Raw genomic sequence first — 17149 nt, 5'->3', positions numbered from 1 at the left:
AGTGTAAGGCACAGGGTTCCTACAGGTTTCTACAAGTGAAATTTAAGACTTTTTAAGACCTTTTTAAAGCAGCGGATGACGTTCGTCTCTAATTTTTCATGAAATCTGTAAAAACCAAATGATGTAAAAATCAAAATTCTATTCTATTCTATTCTATTCTATTCTATTCTATTCTATTCTATTCTATTCTACTCTATTCTACTCTACTCTACTCTATTCTACTCTACTCTGTTCTACTCTGCTCTACGCTACTCTACTTTATTCTACTCTATTCTACTCTACTCTATTCTACTCTATTCTACTCTACTCTGTTCTACTCTACTCTACTCTATTCTATTCTACTCTGCTCTATGCTACTCTACTCTACTCTGCTCTACTCTACTCTACTTTATTCTACTCCACTCTACTCTATTCTACTCTACTCTGTTCTACTCTACTCTATTCTACTCTACTTTATTCTACTCTACTCTATTCTACTCTACTCTATTCTACTCTACTCTGTTCTACTCTACTCTATTCTACTCTGCTCTACGCTACTCTACTCTACTCTACTCTGCTCTGCTCTACTCTACTCTACTCTACTTTATTCTACTCTACTCTACTCTATTCTACTCTACTCTACCCTATTCGACTCTACTTTATTCTACTCTACTCTATTCTACTCTACTCTGTTCTACTCTACTCTACTCTGCTCTACTCTACTCTACTCTACTCTACTTTATTCTACTCTACTCTTCTCTACTCTATTCTACTCTACTCTATTCTACTCTACTCTGTTCTACTCTACTCTATTCTACTCTACTCTACTTTACTCTACTCTACTCTACCCTATTCTACTCTACTCTGTTCTACTCTACTCTACTCTACTTTATTCCTCTCTACTCTACTCTGTTATACTCTACTCTATTCTACTCTACTCTGCTCTACTGTACTGTACTGTACTCTATTCTACTCTACTCTGCTGTGCTCTACTCTACTTTACTCTATTCTACTCTACTCTGTTCTACTCTACTTTATTTTACTCTACTCTGTTCTACTCTACTCTACTCTACTTTACTCTACTCTACTTTACTCTACTCTACTCTACTCTATTCTACTCTATTCTACTCTACTCTGCTCTGCTCTACTCTACTCTACTCTACTCTATTCTACTCTACTCTACTCTATTCTATTCTACTCTACTCTGTTCTACTCTACTCTTTTCTACTCTACTCTATTCTACTCTACTCTACTCTACTGTACTGTACTCTACTCTACTCTACTCTATTCTACTCTACTCTACTCTGCTGTGCTCTGCTCTACTCTATTCTACTCTACTCTGTTCTACTCAACTCTACTTTATTCTACTCTACTCTATTCTACTCTACTCTGTTATACTCTACTCTACTCTACAAAACTCTATTCTACTCTACTCTGCTCTACTCTGCTCTACTCTACTCTACTCTATTCTACTCTACTCTACCCTACTCTGTTCTACTCAACTCTATTCTACTCTACTCTACTCTGTTCTACTCTACTCTATTCTACTCTACTCTACTCTACTCTATTCTATTCTACTCTACTCTACTCTACTCTACTCTATTCTCTTCTCTTCTCTTCTATTCTACTCTACTCTACTCTACTCTCTTCTCTTCTACTCTACTCTCTTCTCTTCTCTTCTCTTCTCTTCTCTTCTCTTCTATTCTATTCTATTCTACTCTACTCTACTCTACTCTACTCTATTCTATTCTACTCTACTCTACTCTCTTCTCTTCTCTTCTCTTCTCTTCTATTCTACTCTACTCTACTCTACTCTACTCTACTCTACTCTACTCTACTCTCTTCTCTTCTCTTCTCTTCTACTCTACTCTACTCTACTCTCTTCTCTTCTCTTCTCTTCTCTTCTCTTCTCTTCTCTTCTCTTCTCTTCTCTTCTCTTCTCTTCTCTTCTCTTCTATTCTATTCTATTCTATTCTATTCTGTCCTCACTGGAACTGTTACTGTCACTGTCCTGCTATGTATGCGCAAATGACCAAAAATAGTCACTTGCCCGATAAATGGTTAAACTAGTGAATGGTATTTGTGACCATGTCGTGCACTAGACCTTGTGGGAAGGTTCAGGGGAGTGCCACAGGGCAGGTCTGCTTTTTAACACTGGTCCACTGAGTCATGCTGACTTGAACCTCAGATTTTATTATTCCACATATGAAGCCTGATCATGTGGAGGCATGTGAATTCTTTTGCCTCCAGGTTCTTGCCATAGCAGTTTCACTTGACAAAAAAAACAACCAACTAACAGGCTGATGAAGGCCTGCAGCTGCAGTTAACAGATGTGTCCAGAAGATGGCAGTCCTTACAGCAGCTGGGGGTCCGGTTAGTGTCTAACTGCCTTATTGATCGTCTCATATCCATTGATTTGTTTACCTGCATCAGACAGGTACTCTGTCAGCTGTCGTTAGATGCTTCATGAAAGTACGTTTTCTTTTAAAGGAGCGTGCTAAGCTCTTATTGTAAAGCTGACACTGGAGTACTCGGTAACACTTTATAATAAGTACACACTATGAAGCATTAGTTAAGCATTAACAAATACTGAATTCATCATTTATAAAGCATATTTTTGATTAGTATATGGTTTATAAGCACAGTTATAAACGTTTTACTCATCATTCATAATCATTCATCATTCAGTCATGCAGTTTGTTTGATAATCCCATGTTCTGTGTCTTTCCTTTGTTAGAATAACTCTGACTTTTGTGAGTTTTTAGGCATTACCAACCTTTAAATCTCATTTGTAAATGCTTTATATGGCATAGATCACAGGTGTCAAACATGCGGCCCGGGGGCCAAATCCGGCCCGCCAAAGGGTCCAGTCTTGGTCATACACTGTCTTTCAATCCCTGCCTCAAAATATTGTAAATTTTGCTTCCCCACCCTGTACTTATTATAAAGTGTTACTGAATACTCTATAAAGGGGAGGTCAAACATGGAGCCCACGGACCAAAACTGGCCCAGGAAAGAGTCCAGTCCAGCCCACAGGGTGAATTAGTAAAGTGCAAAAATTATACCGGAGAAATAAAGAGTCAAAGTGGAAAAATCAAATCAAAAGCAAATTTTAGCAATATCTTGTATCTGGCACAAAATTGTCCACATCCACTGTGGAATGTAGACTCTGTGGACATTTCCATTTAACATTGAAAATCCCATTTACGACACATTTTTCATTATAACTCAACAAATATTGATTGGAATTGAATATAATTGGACATACACATGACTGGTACCAAACTTCAGCTTTTTCTGCTGTATGGAACAACCTTGACACTGTTTAATTTAAAAAGAAATGCACACCGTTCAGGGTGCTGGGTGGAGGTTTGCGTTCTCTGAACACTTGTTATGCTATTATTTTACTGGTCCTGCCCACTGGAGATCAAACTGGTCCGTATATTGGCCCCTGAGCTAAAATAACTTTGACACCACTGTTCTATACAGTAATTAATCACCGTTCAGAGAATCCTGGTGCATCATGGAGCCACTTGGAAACAAATAAAATGTGCCACTGTTTATTACAATCACTACCTCCAAAACTCTACTCCTGTAACTTCTATTCTATCCTACGTTTGTCTGCTCTAATGTGTTCTTCCATTAACTGCACTGTGCTCATTTGGAAAAAATCAACCCTGATCTGGATAATTAAGCGCTCATCCAGTGGGGACGGAGCACGCTCAGTCCGAAGTCACCCAACGCCTCCGGTCAGTGCTGCGTGTTTAACCGCATAGTCATTGTGCGTGACGGGGAGAGGCTAAAGGTGTCCTAACTGCTTTTCTCATTCATCAAAAGTTGCAGCGCATTCATGGAGGAGGTGGGGGAGAAGAAAAAAAAAAAAAACAACAACACATGACAAATGGGTGGGCCGACGCCACTCGGTCCTCGTCATTCTCCGCTGGATCCCTCTGGGGCCTTGGAGGGTCATAACATAGAGGTCAGAACATGGAGGTGGGTCATGTCTTCTGAAGCAGGGAAAGGGAAAATACACAGAACGGTTGTGAACTCCATGTGTCTACTGCGGTTTCTGTGCGAGTCATACTTCCTGTCTTACAGTGAACTCAACCCCAGGCGATGATTCACCCACACACTCACATCCACGTGCAGGAACCGGAAAATATCACTCAGTAGCAAGGTTATAATATGATAGTTTAGTTTGATTTAATTCTGAATTTTTTTGTCTAATTCAGTTAATTTTAATTTGTTTTTAGAGCAGGATTGATAGTTTTTATTAGTTTAACCCTTTCATGCATAGTGGTCACTACAGTGGACAGTTATTCTCCAGCTGTTCTTTTGTATATTCATGGATTTTGTTGTTTTAGTTCCATATCAGACAACACAGTGGACACTTATGCATCATCCCAAACACTGAAATTCACACTATTCCTGTAACTTTGCTGTTCTTAATAAACCTGATCTGCAGTAACATGTTTGAGTGTAAAAAAAAAAAAAAAAAATACTAATTGTTATTTGACTGTAATTAACAGTTTATTTTTCTTTTTTAACCCATTAAGACCCAAACATCCCCCATCTACCAAAATCACCTACTGATATAAACTGTTTAATCCCTGATGGTCGACTAATCTGTGTTAATAATTGGTGTAAAATACAGTTATTCATCTTTTCATGGTCATCAGATATGACCCATTTGAACGTTCAGAGGCTCCGTAGTTACCGTGGAAACACTGTCATCTTCTACAACACTGATTCACCAGTAAAACCCATGGAGTTGGATCAGTGACAGTGGATAGAGACACTGGGTTTATGTTCAATTAATGATATATTTGCTGAAAAAGTAACTTTTTCTTTTTTGAAATAGTAATTCTCAACTTTTCTCTGAGCTTTCATGAACATCTACATGATTAGTAAACTAAATGTCAGAAAATACCTGATTTTCACTGAAAAAAACCCCCACAAAATACAATAAATAATATTACAATAATTGGTGATAAACCACTTAAGGATGGTTAAATATGGAGAAAAATTCATTTGGGAACTGCCACAAATGTCACACTGGGTCCTTATGGGTTAAACAAAAAGTTGCTTCTTTTTTTGCGTATTATCTCCATGAAGTGAGTAGTAACTAATATTAGAGTATGTAAAGATGTGAGAAAGCATCAGATTAACAGCATTAAACATGTTTGTATGTCATAGTTTTCACACAGTATATCAATAAATACATGTTTCTTTGCTTCTAAAATTAAACACATGGTGTCCAGCTGTGTGGATATTTTTGTGACTCCATGAAAAACAGGTTCATAAAAAAATTCAATCGCATTGTTTTTTTGTTTGTTTTTTTTTTTTCATACCTAAAGAGGAATAAAAACCACTCGGGGGAAAAAAAAAAATCTTGATTAATGTTCTCATAATTCATGCATGAAAGGGTTACATTTTTTTGTAAATGCTTCATTTCACATCACTGGCTCCCTGTCTCTCAGAGAATAGACTTTAAAATTCTCTTACTAGCATATAAAGCACTGAATGGTTTAGGCCCAAAATACATTAGAGACCTTCTAGTCCAGTATGAACCATCCAGACCACTCAGGTGGTCTGGTGCAGGTCTGCTCTGGGTTCCAAAAGTCAGAACTAAACATGGAGAATCAGCGTTCAGTTTCTATGCTCCGTATATCTGGAACAAACTACCAGAAAATATCAGGTCTGCTGAGAGTCTGAGTTCTTTTAAGTCCAGGTTAAAGACTCACCTGTTCACTGCTGCCTTTGACTAAAAGGATTTTTACGTTTTAATTTTATATTCTCCTTCGAAACTCTGCACCGCAACTCTTACTTTATTATGTGTGTGTTTTTATATTTTTGGATTTTATGTGTTGTTTTCTTACTTGCTGTTTTTAATCACCTTTTACATGTTTCTTTTATAATGTTTTAAATCTGTTTCTTTTTCCCTGTCGTTGTATTTCAATGTCCTGTGTGAAGCACCTTGAATTGCCTTGTTGCTGAAATGTGCTATATAAATAAACTTGCCTTGCTTTAATTTTAGTTTAGTTTTAGTACTAGTTTTGTTTTTTTCGTATCTTTTATCTTCCTCACTGTCGTATTCAAATAAATCCAGGACTATCCAGGACTCCGCTGCTTCCCCCCTACTTTAGTCTCCATGTTTCCAGGTAGAGTTTGGACAAGGAGACGATTTTAAATGACGAGTGACGGACCGTGAAGTGCCGTATGGTGCTGCCCGCTAAAATTGCTCGAGCGAAATAAATCCATGTTATATCAATCCCACATTGACAAAGAGGAAAATGAAGGGAATTTTATCCATAATTTGTATCGAAGTGGCTACTGACACAGTACTGTGTAAATATGGGTTTGTCTATTACCACAGAGCCAATCAGTACCCTCGTTATATCACGTCTAGACCAAGGTTCTAATAGTTTGGAATTTTTCATTATAGTTTAGTTTTATTTAGTTTTGACTGTTTTTTTTAATCTAATTCAGTTAGTTTTAATTAGTTTTTAGAGCAGGTTTGCTAGTTTTTATTAGCTGTCATTTTTTCTGAATGCTTAGTTTTAGTTTAGTTTAGTTTAGTTTTTGTATTAGTTTCAATTTTTTCATATATTTTATCTTCCTCACCATCCTATTCAAAGAAAATAGTGAGATTACCCTGGATACTTTATTTGGGGGTCAGGTTAGGGCTGATCTGACTGAGCACAGACACAAACATATGTACAGTACCATGGATAAAGTCACTACAGCAGGTTGGAGTGGGTAATGTAGGTGGGGGTGCGATCCATACACAACGTCACTTATGTGAAAACGAAACTGAAACTTTCCATACTTTCACCGTTGGCCTCCCAACTTCTATACCTTCGTTATACCGCTGATCTTAGATTAAATTTTCACACGTTCTATCCTATATCAACCATTGACAAAGACGAAAACGAAGGGAATTTTGTACATAATTTTTATCTGTTTTAGTTAGTTTTGTAAACACACAATACAGTTTCAATTAGTTATCGTTTTTTTCTTTTAATTTGAGTTTTTATTTATTTCAGTTAACGAAAATATTTTTTCAATTTTAGTTTTTGTCATTTTGTCTGTTTTCGTTAACGATAATAACCTTGGTCTAGACTGGTAATTTATTACATCCTGAAAAGAACCAAAGCAATCAGATAGTGAATAGGTCAGATTCAGAAACAGTGGAAACTTAGCTCAGGTGGTAATATATTGGACTGCAATGTGGAAGACTTGGGTTCAAATACTTGTTGAAGCAGCTTTTTTTTTTTTTTTTTTTGAAGATTTTCAAACAGAGGGCGGGAGAGGGGGGCACGGTGCCAAGGGCGCTGGTAGGTAAATCCGACATTGATATAAATCAGCCAGTGGGACAATGTTCAGAGTGCAGAATTCGGACCACAGCACTCAATACACTGAACTGACACAGAACTGAGAAGTCACATGGCACACAGCTGCATCTAACGTGTAGCTCCGCCCACCTTCACCAGCCTCACCTACTGCACAGAGCAAAGAACGCCATAAAACAACATATAGAGCAGGGCTCTCAGACTCATTTTCTTTCAGGGGCCACATTCAGCCCACCTTGATCTAAAGTGGGCTGGACCAGTAAAATAATACCATAATAACCTAGAAATAATGACAACTCCAAATTTTGCCTTTGTCTTAGAGCAAAAAAACCCCTCAAATTATGAAAATACTTACTTTTATAAACTATTCAAACAAAAAAGATGTGAATAACCTGAAAAAACTGAAATTTCTTAAGAAAAATAACTACAATTTTAACAATATTATGCCTCAACTTATCATTCATACATGTGCATTATGGATCGGATCTACAAAGACACTAAACACTTAGTAACAGGCAGAAAATAGTTAAAATTGTGCTTAATTTTCTTTAGACATTTCAGGTTGTTCATATTTGTTCAGGTTATTCACATTTTATTGTACAGGATGGTTTGTAAATGTAAATATTTTCATAATTTAATGTTATGTTTTGCACTAAAACAAAGACAGATAAATTAAGTTGTCATTATTTGTAGGATTAATGTAATATTATTTTTTTTCACATCAAACCAAGAAGAAAATATGGAGTCATTATTTTTTGTAGGTTATTCTGCTGTTATTTTACTTGAGATCATATTGGTTTGTATGTGGAACCCGAACTACAGGGTGTCCCATAAGTCTTCATACATAGGAGACATAATACATATGGTTCTAAGATGTATTTCTTTATACAGGGTTTGGACAAAATAATAGAAACATCTTCACCTCAAGATGATAATGCCCCAATCCGTACAGCTAGAATTGTTAAAGAATGGCATGAGGAACATTCTAATGAAGTTGAGCATCTCGTATGGCCGGCACAGTCCCCAGACCTCAACATTATTGAGCATTTATGGTCAGTTTTAGAGATTCAAGTAAGACGTCGATTTCCACCGCCATCGTCTCTGAAAGAGTTGGAGGGTATTCGAACTGAAGAATGGCCTAAAATTCCTTTGGAAACAATTCACAAGTTGTATGAATCAATACCTCAGAGAATTGAGGCTGTAATTGCCGCAAAAGGCGGCCCTACACCATATTAAATTATATTTTGTTGATTTTTTAAGGTGTTTCCATTATTTTGTCCAACCCCTGTATTTCTTCTTTATAGTTCTTCAGCAGTGGAGGACACGCATTGAAATGTGTTTCCGACAAAATGGCAGTCGTATAGAGCATATTATATAAATAAAAATGGTTTATGTCAAGAAATGTTTATTTTTCCTATGTATGGAGACTTATGGGACACCCTGTATAATGAGTTCCACAGCCTCGACTGTGGAATATTTGCACTATGCACATTCGTCCCACGGGCCGCATTGGAACCTTTAGCGGGCTGCATTTGGCCCCCAGGCCGCATGTTTGAGACCCCTGATATAGAGTATTTAGAACAATAATTCCTATTCTATACAACATACTATCAGTAATTTGTCGTTTCTTCCGTCAGTTGCCTCAGTACTGTGGTAGCAAAATGCACTAAAGCACAGGTGTCAAACATGCGGCCCGGGGGCTAAAACCAGCCCGCCAAAAGTTCCAATCCAGCCCGGAATTTGTAAAGTGTAGAAGATATTAACAATCAAGGGTGTCGAACTCGAAAATAATAGCATAATGACCTAGAAATAATGACTCCAAATGTTCTTCTTGTTTTAATGTGAAAAAAATAATATGACATCATGCCTCTAAATAATGGCAACACCAATTTCTTCTTTTTGATTTTTTGCAACAAAGATTAAACTCTGATATTCTTTAATAATCAAACGTCAATAACCTGAACAAATATGAACAACCTGAAATGTCTACAGAAAAATATGTGTAATTTTAACAATATTCTACCTGTTTTGTGCCTTGGTAGATCTGATCTGTAATGCACATGTAAAAATCATAAGTTGAGGCATAATATTGATCAAATTTTTCTTATTATTTCTTGTTATTTTTCTTCAGAAATTTCAGTTTTTTCAGGTTATTCACATCTTTTTTGTTTGGATAGTTTGTAAAAGTAAATGATTTCATAATTTAATCTTATTTTTTGCATATAAAATTTGTAGTTGTCATTATTTATAGACTATTATGCTATTATTGTACTGGTCCGGCCCACTGGAGATCAAATTGGGCTGAATGTGGCCCTTGGAAGAAAATGAGTTTGACACCCCTGCACTAAAGAATGAACTGAAGTATACTCCATATATGACCACAGTACTGTTCTAACAAGAGGATAATGAGTTCATGGAACAGTATCCATGATTGGCTCTGTGGTAATAGACAAACCAATATTTCGTGCCATAGTACTGTGGCAATAGCAACTGCCAATTTTTTTTACATTTAGTTAGTTTTGTAAGCACAGAATACAGTTTCAGTTAGTTATCATTTTTTCTTTTATTTATACTCTTTATTTATTTCAGTAAACAAAAATGTTTTTTCAGTTCTAGTTTTCCTCATTTCATTTTTGTTAACAACAATAACCTTGCTCAGTAGCAGAAAATGGCAAACACTTTTAGAAAAACAACCACGCAAATGTATAACAGCAGTGGTGTCAAACATGCGGCCCGTGGGCCAAAACCAGCCCGTCAAAGAATCCAGTCCAGCCCACAGGATGATATAGTGACGTGCAAAAAATACACTGACAATATTAACAGAACAATATGATCTTAAGTAAAATATTACGTAATAACCTATGAATAATGACTCCGAATTTTCTTCCAGATTTAATGTGGAAAAAAATAACACATTATACCTGTAAATAATGACAACTACAAATGTGTTGTTCTGTTTCAGTGCAAAAAAAAAAATTACATTATGAAAATATGTACCTTAACAAACTATCCTTTAACAATGAAATATGAGCTATTTTAACAATATTCTGCCTGTTACTAAATGTTTTGTGCCTTTGTAGATTCACTGTGATCAATAATTTGTAATGCATATGTGTAAACTATAAACTGAGGTATAATAATTTTTTGCACAAAAACAAAGTGAGAAAAAAAGAAAATTATAGGCTATTATGTTATTATTTTACTGGTCTGGCGGGCTTCAGATGGAACTGGGCTGAATATAGCCCCTGAACTAAAATGAGTTTGACACCCCTGTGTTAGAGTGCCTGAATGTCTGCTAAAATCTCTTCACAATGTCCAAACAAAAGCCTAAAACATGATGCATTCACTGACTTTGTGTAAAAGGGAACACCACACTGTGAAAACACCCACAACAAGTAAAGGTTCTGCTAATATAAATATGACATTTTTAGATTAATTTGTCTGATGCATTTATGTTTATGTTACATTTCACTGCTGCACGTGTGTGTGTGTGTGTGTGTGTGTGTGTATTATCCTTTGAAAAACATCTTTTTTTCTGTCCCCAGCTTTTACATAAATCATCATGTTTGAAACAATGCTTTCTTGTGAGAACAAGCATCTAAAATCAACACTTGAATTTAAGATAGGCAAGGCAGATTTATTTGTATAACACAATTCACACACAGAGCAATTCACAGTGCTTTACAAAAATGGAAAAGAGAGAGAGTTAAAAACATACAATTACAATTAAAACATAATCAATAAAACATAAATAATAATCAATTAAAGTAAAAGGTCAGAGGTCAGATAGAACCCTTTCAGTTGTTCTATGCACAGCTGAACAGAATCGTTTTCAGCCTGGACTTAAATATTGTCACAGTAGAAGTCTGTCTGACGTCATCAGGAAGACTGTTCCAGAGTTCAGCTGCATAGAACTGAAACACATAGAACTGAAACGCAGCGTCACCCTGTTTAGTCCTGACTCTGGGCACCAGCAGAAGACCAGTCCATGAGGTTCTCAGGGTCCGAGATGGTTCATATGAGACCAACATGTCGCAGATGTACTTTGGTGCTAGACCATGGACAGACTTATAAATGAGCAGAGATGTTTTAAAGTTTATTCTCTGATAAGATAAGATAAGATAAGATAAGATAAGATAAGATAAGATAAGATAAGATAAGATAAGATAAAATAAGATAAGATAAGATAAGATAAGATAAGATAAGATAAGATAAGATAAGATAAGATAAAATAAGATAAGATAAGATAAGATAAGATAAGACAAGATCAGATAAGATAAGATAAGATAAGATAAGACAAGATCAGATAAAATAAGATGAGATAAGATAAGACAAACTATGATAAGACAAGATAAAATAAGACAAGACAAGATAAGATAAAATAAGATAAGACAAGATAAGATAAGATAAGATAAGATAAGATAAGATAAGATAAGATAAGATAAGATAAGTAAGCCTTTATTTATCTCACCATGGGGAAATTTCACAGTTAACAGCAGCAGAGAAAAAGACAGGTAGAAAAACCATAAATGAGTGAAAAATAAAATATAAAGAGAAAAGTAAGAAACTGGGTATTTATATGCATATTTATATAAATATACAATTGAATTTGAACTTAATCAGCAGAAAAGTAGCTACGCTATCAGACAAATGTATTTAGTAAAATGTTCCATAATTTGCAACTGAGCTGCAGCATCGAAGTATAAAACTGAAAAAAATTAAATAAAATAAAAAATAAAATATTGAGGTAAGGTAAAGGCACCTTAACAATGTGAGTGAAAGTGTTCAACTTCATTCCACTATTGTCTAAACTACACTCAAAGCAGTAAACTTGATGTCTGTAGTTGGTGTGTGTGTGTGTGTGTGTGTGTGTGTGTGTGTGTGTGTGCGTGTGTGTGTGTGTGTGTGTGTGTGTGTATTGACTGTATTGATTATATGTCATACTGTGTGGAAATATGGGGCAATGTCTATAAAACTAATTTAGACCCGATAATTAAACTTAAAAAAAAAAAAAGCTATTACAGTCATTAACAAAGCTGGTTATCTCCAATCAAGTAATCCACTTTTTGTAGAATCTGGTTTACTAAATTTTTTTGATATTGTATAATTAAAAACAATGGAATTTATGTTTCGCGTTAAAAGTAAAAACCTTCCTTTTTGTATTCAGAAAATTTTTAAGTTAAGAGAAGGACATTATAATTTAAGAGGGATGTTTGTGTTTGAAAAATGTAAAGTAAGAACAAACGTTAAATATCACAGTGTTTCAGTTATTGGTGTCAAGCTATGGAACGAACTGAAGGATGAAGTGAAATTGTGTAGCTCACTGTTGAGTTTCAAAAAGACTTTAATTTGTCAAATTATGAAGGGCTATGAAAGTAATATGATTACAAAATGACTTATAACACTGAATGTAGTATAATTTAAGTTTAAGTATTTATCTGCTGCAACTTCTGGTGTGGACTTGGACTAAGGATGTGAATAGGAGAAGCAGAAATAAACCTCCGGCTTCAGCTTCTTCCTTTTTCAGTTACAAAATGTTTTAATTTTATGTTTTGTTTGTTTTTTAATATGTATGTGTTTTGTATTTTGTATTTAACTGAAATAAACATTCATTCATTCATTCATTCACTTGTTTTTGCTCTTTTTCTTTGTTTATATATGACTGAACTGTAAAGAATAAATATTATACACGTTCATCTGTAGGGAAGGACTTGACTATTTTTCAAATGTTCAACAGATGAGCTTTGATAAATAAAAACTGGATTAAGCTTTAGATAAATGAAATCCCACGTTTCTAATAAAGTTGAGTCATTTCTTTAAATGGTGTGAAATGAGGTGGGAAAAAAATAACCTTTTTAATCCAAGTTTGTGAAGCTAACACGTTTTAGGGTGTATTCACACCAGGAAAGTCCGATAGTTCACTTGCTTTGGTCCGGACCAAATTTTTTTTTTATTATTTTTTTTTAATTTGGTGCGGTTCGTATTCACACTGTACATTTTTGTAAGTGGACCAAAATCTGTAAACAAAACCACGTGTGCTGAGGTTGTTCATCCATTGGACAGAAATGAGCAGTGTCCATTAAAGCGCTCAGTCCAAAGTGAAAGGACAGAATCATGGACATTTTGCTGTTGTTTTTGTTATCGTCATAGTGGTTTTTACAGATGCAGACGTCTGCACAAGTGTTTGAGCAGCAAGAGCGTCTGATGCAACGTCAGGTTTACAGTATTGTAGAATTCATTTCTCAGTGACGAAGACACGGGGTCAGACAGCTGTGGAGGACAGCACTCATGTGTGCACATCATGTTGTGACTGTTGGTCTGATTCACACCAGACAGAACAGGTCTGAAGTGTGAATTCTGCTAGTATGTGAAAAGACTGTTCTCCAAAAGCATTAGTGCTCCGTACTGCTTACCTATGCGTATCTATCCTATATCACCTTTGAGTTTAGCCAGGGACAGAATTCCTTAACGCAGGTAAAGTTTGCTGGGGCTGATGAAGTCGTTTATTATTTTTTATTTCAAGCACAACAGACAAATCTAACCGTCATCCTAATCATTCTCTCGCTGAACAAGCTGAAAACGTCGGAGTTTTTCTGTGTCCTTTCTAGCAGCTGTGTTATATGCACATCTGCCCAGATGTCTAAAAGGCAGCGTGTCCCTTCCGAGCTCCAAGTTTGACCACGGCTCATGTTCAGCTCCGTAGCCTATCCTCACTCTGAGCGCTTCTCTGCTAAAACTCTATTGTCCATAATGCTCGACGCACGACAGGAGCTCGTTAGGTACAAAAAACCCAACTGTGTCGGATCGGGTCCGGTCTGCTTTCACACCTGAAATGAACCGCACCGAGACCACCTCTTCAACTGGGTCTCGGTTCGCTTGTTTGGTCCGGTGTGGCATAAAATACGGACCTTGTAAAATATGGACCTATTTGGAATTTGCGCATGCGCGAGCGCAGCCTTACCGGATGTCAGGTTCAGCGAGGCTTATGAAATAAGTACCTTGCGAGTAGAATTGTGCGCTTTTGGGTTAGGGTTAGGATTAGGATTAGGGGTTAGGGTTAGGATTAGGGGTTAGGGTTAGGGTTAGGGGTTAGGGGTCGCTGAACCTGACATCCGGTAAGGCTGCGCTCGCGCATGCGCAAATTCCAAATAGGTCCAAATTTTACAAGGTCCGTATTTTTTCCCACACCGGAACAGAGTTCGGTGGCTTTTATTCACACCAGCTCAAAAGGTCCGAACCAAGGGAGCAAACGAACTCTGGTCCGTTTTAAACGGACCAAACAAGGCAGGTGTGAATACACCCTTAGAGTCTTATGGTATGAGTCAGAGGTGAACCCACCTTCCTGTAGCATTGTCCAAGTATTTCACCTTCACAGTCAGCAGCATTCTGTACCCTTTAGACAGCAGCTTCCTCAAATACGGCCATATTTTATTATTTTTTAAATTTGAGATGTGTTGACGTTATGCAGTTTCTTTTCACATTTGAGGACTTTGAAACGGATGAAGGGTGGAGTTTGACACTCAAGTTGGAATATTGTTTTGTCCTCTAAGAAATGAAAGGTGGATCGTTCTGTATGTTTCTCTGTTGACTGTTGATCCAATTTGTCCCTTTTGTGTGTACGCAGATGTTTGTAAGATAGTCAACAGTTTTTTTTTTTATCTGCCTCATTAATTGGACTAAGTCTTACATACTTTAATAAGATGAACTGGAAAACAAATGACAAAAATGCTGGTTATCTTAAAGTTTTTGAATGTATATGATAGTGTTTCCTCATATATATTGGTTTATTTTGGCATATATAGGGTGATATCAGATAAAAATGAGCCATTTAAGGTTTGAGCCTCCTAGCTGTTTAAATTTTAAAAGCCAATGAATACAAATTATTTCAAATTGCTGCATCTGTACTTGACCAAAAAAAAAAAAATTATATATATATATGTGTGTGTGTGTGTGTGTGTTGTGATTGCCTGCATAAGATATAATGTCACATTTTTGCTCACCTTAGTTCTTTTTTCTAAGTTCTTTAAGGGTGGCCATGGCTCAGGTGGTAGAGCGGGACGTCTAATAACCGAAGGGTTGACGGTTCGAATGCCGCTCTATCCTAGTCAGTCTGTTGTGACCTTGGGCAAGACACTTCACCCTCCCTGCCTCCAGTGCCACTCACACTGGTGTATGAATGTTTGGTGGTGGTCGGAGGGGCCATAGGTGCGAATTGGCAGCCATGCTTCTGTCAGTCTGCCCCAGGTTAGTTCCCACCACCAGAGGGAGAATGTGAGAACGAATGAATAATGGATCAATAATGTAAAGCGCTTTGGGTGTCTAGAAAAGCGCTGTATAAAATCCAATCCATTATTGTTATTATTTTTTTATGGAAAAATCCTCTTTGATGGTGGCTCATTTTACCTTAATGTATTCAGATAAACTGAGCCGTCCATTTCAACTAAAATGACTTGTGTTTTAGCAAATATTTTGATGGTTCCATTCATTAAAATACATTCATTTGATAATATTTGAATGTGTTTGAGCATATCTTACATGCCTTCCATGAGGCTGACCTTCCATATCCATCACAGAACCAGATTAGGCGCTGGTCGTGCAGGGTATTCAACCCAGGGCTTGGGATGCAGAAACCTGAAGTCCTGTCAGCTGCAAAGGCTGCAGGACTCAACAAACTGATGCTCATGTGGGTCCAGGATCAGGAGGACTTGTTCTGCATGCTTGGCCTTGAGGGCATTCCATCTCATCTGTGGAACTGCAATGAGTCCAGTCTCCAAGACCAGTTCACATGAGCTAAGGTGGTCAGATCGGTTGGACCCCCATGCATGGAGGTCTGCTCAGTTAAAAAGGGCAAAACACACTGGAAACAACTAAAAGGAGACACTTAAAAGAAACCACACATGACAAGTGTTGTACTTTTAACTGATTTATTGAACATTTATTTTGGTTCTCATTTTTTTAATACAAAAAGACCCAGAGATGCTTCTATTATTATTATTACTTTTATTATTATTATTGTTATTATTATTATTATTATTATTAGTAGTAGTAGTAGTAGTAGTAGTAGTAGTAGTACAGTTTCCAAATTAATTTTTCTATTTAACCTTTCATAACTAATTTATCACCATTTATCATAATATTATTTTAGTTTTATTTTAGTTTTTATTATTATTATTACTTTTATTATTATTATTAGTAGTAGTAGTAGTAGTAGTACAGTTTCCAAATTAATTTTTCTATTTAACCTTTCATAAGTAATTTATCACCATATTTCATATTATTTTAGTTTTTATTATTATTATTATTATTATTATTATTATTACTTTTATTATTATTATTATTATTATTATTAGTAGTAGTAATAGTAGTACAGTTTCCAAATTAATTTTTCTATTTAACCTTTCATTAGTAATTTATCACCATTTATCATAATATTATTTTAGTTTTTATTATTATTATTATTATTATTATTATTATTATTATTATTATTGTTATTATTATTAATTATCATCTTAAGTATTTGGGGCTTTTTCTCTATTTAATTAATGGAAAACTTTAATTAAAAAAACTGACTTTTTCACCTAAATCTATTATAAACTGAATCTAAACTGAGTTTGTCCATCCACTGTCATTGATCCAACTCCATGGGTTTTACTGGTGAATGAATGTTGTAGAAGATGACGGTGTTTGCACGTTCACTACGGAGCCTTTGAATATCCAAATGGGTCATATTTTATGGCACCTCACTTTGTTTTAATTCTTTAGCTGTGGGTTATTTTAACGTGGTCTTAACCTACTTATTATTTATTTATCTATTGTCT

The sequence above is a fragment of the Sphaeramia orbicularis genome, chromosome 20, assembly GCF_902148855.1.
Source record: "Sphaeramia orbicularis chromosome 20, fSphaOr1.1, whole genome shotgun sequence".
Classification (NCBI taxonomy): Eukaryota; Metazoa; Chordata; class Actinopteri; order Kurtiformes; family Apogonidae; genus Sphaeramia; species Sphaeramia orbicularis.
This window is presented reverse-complemented; position numbering follows the sequence as displayed.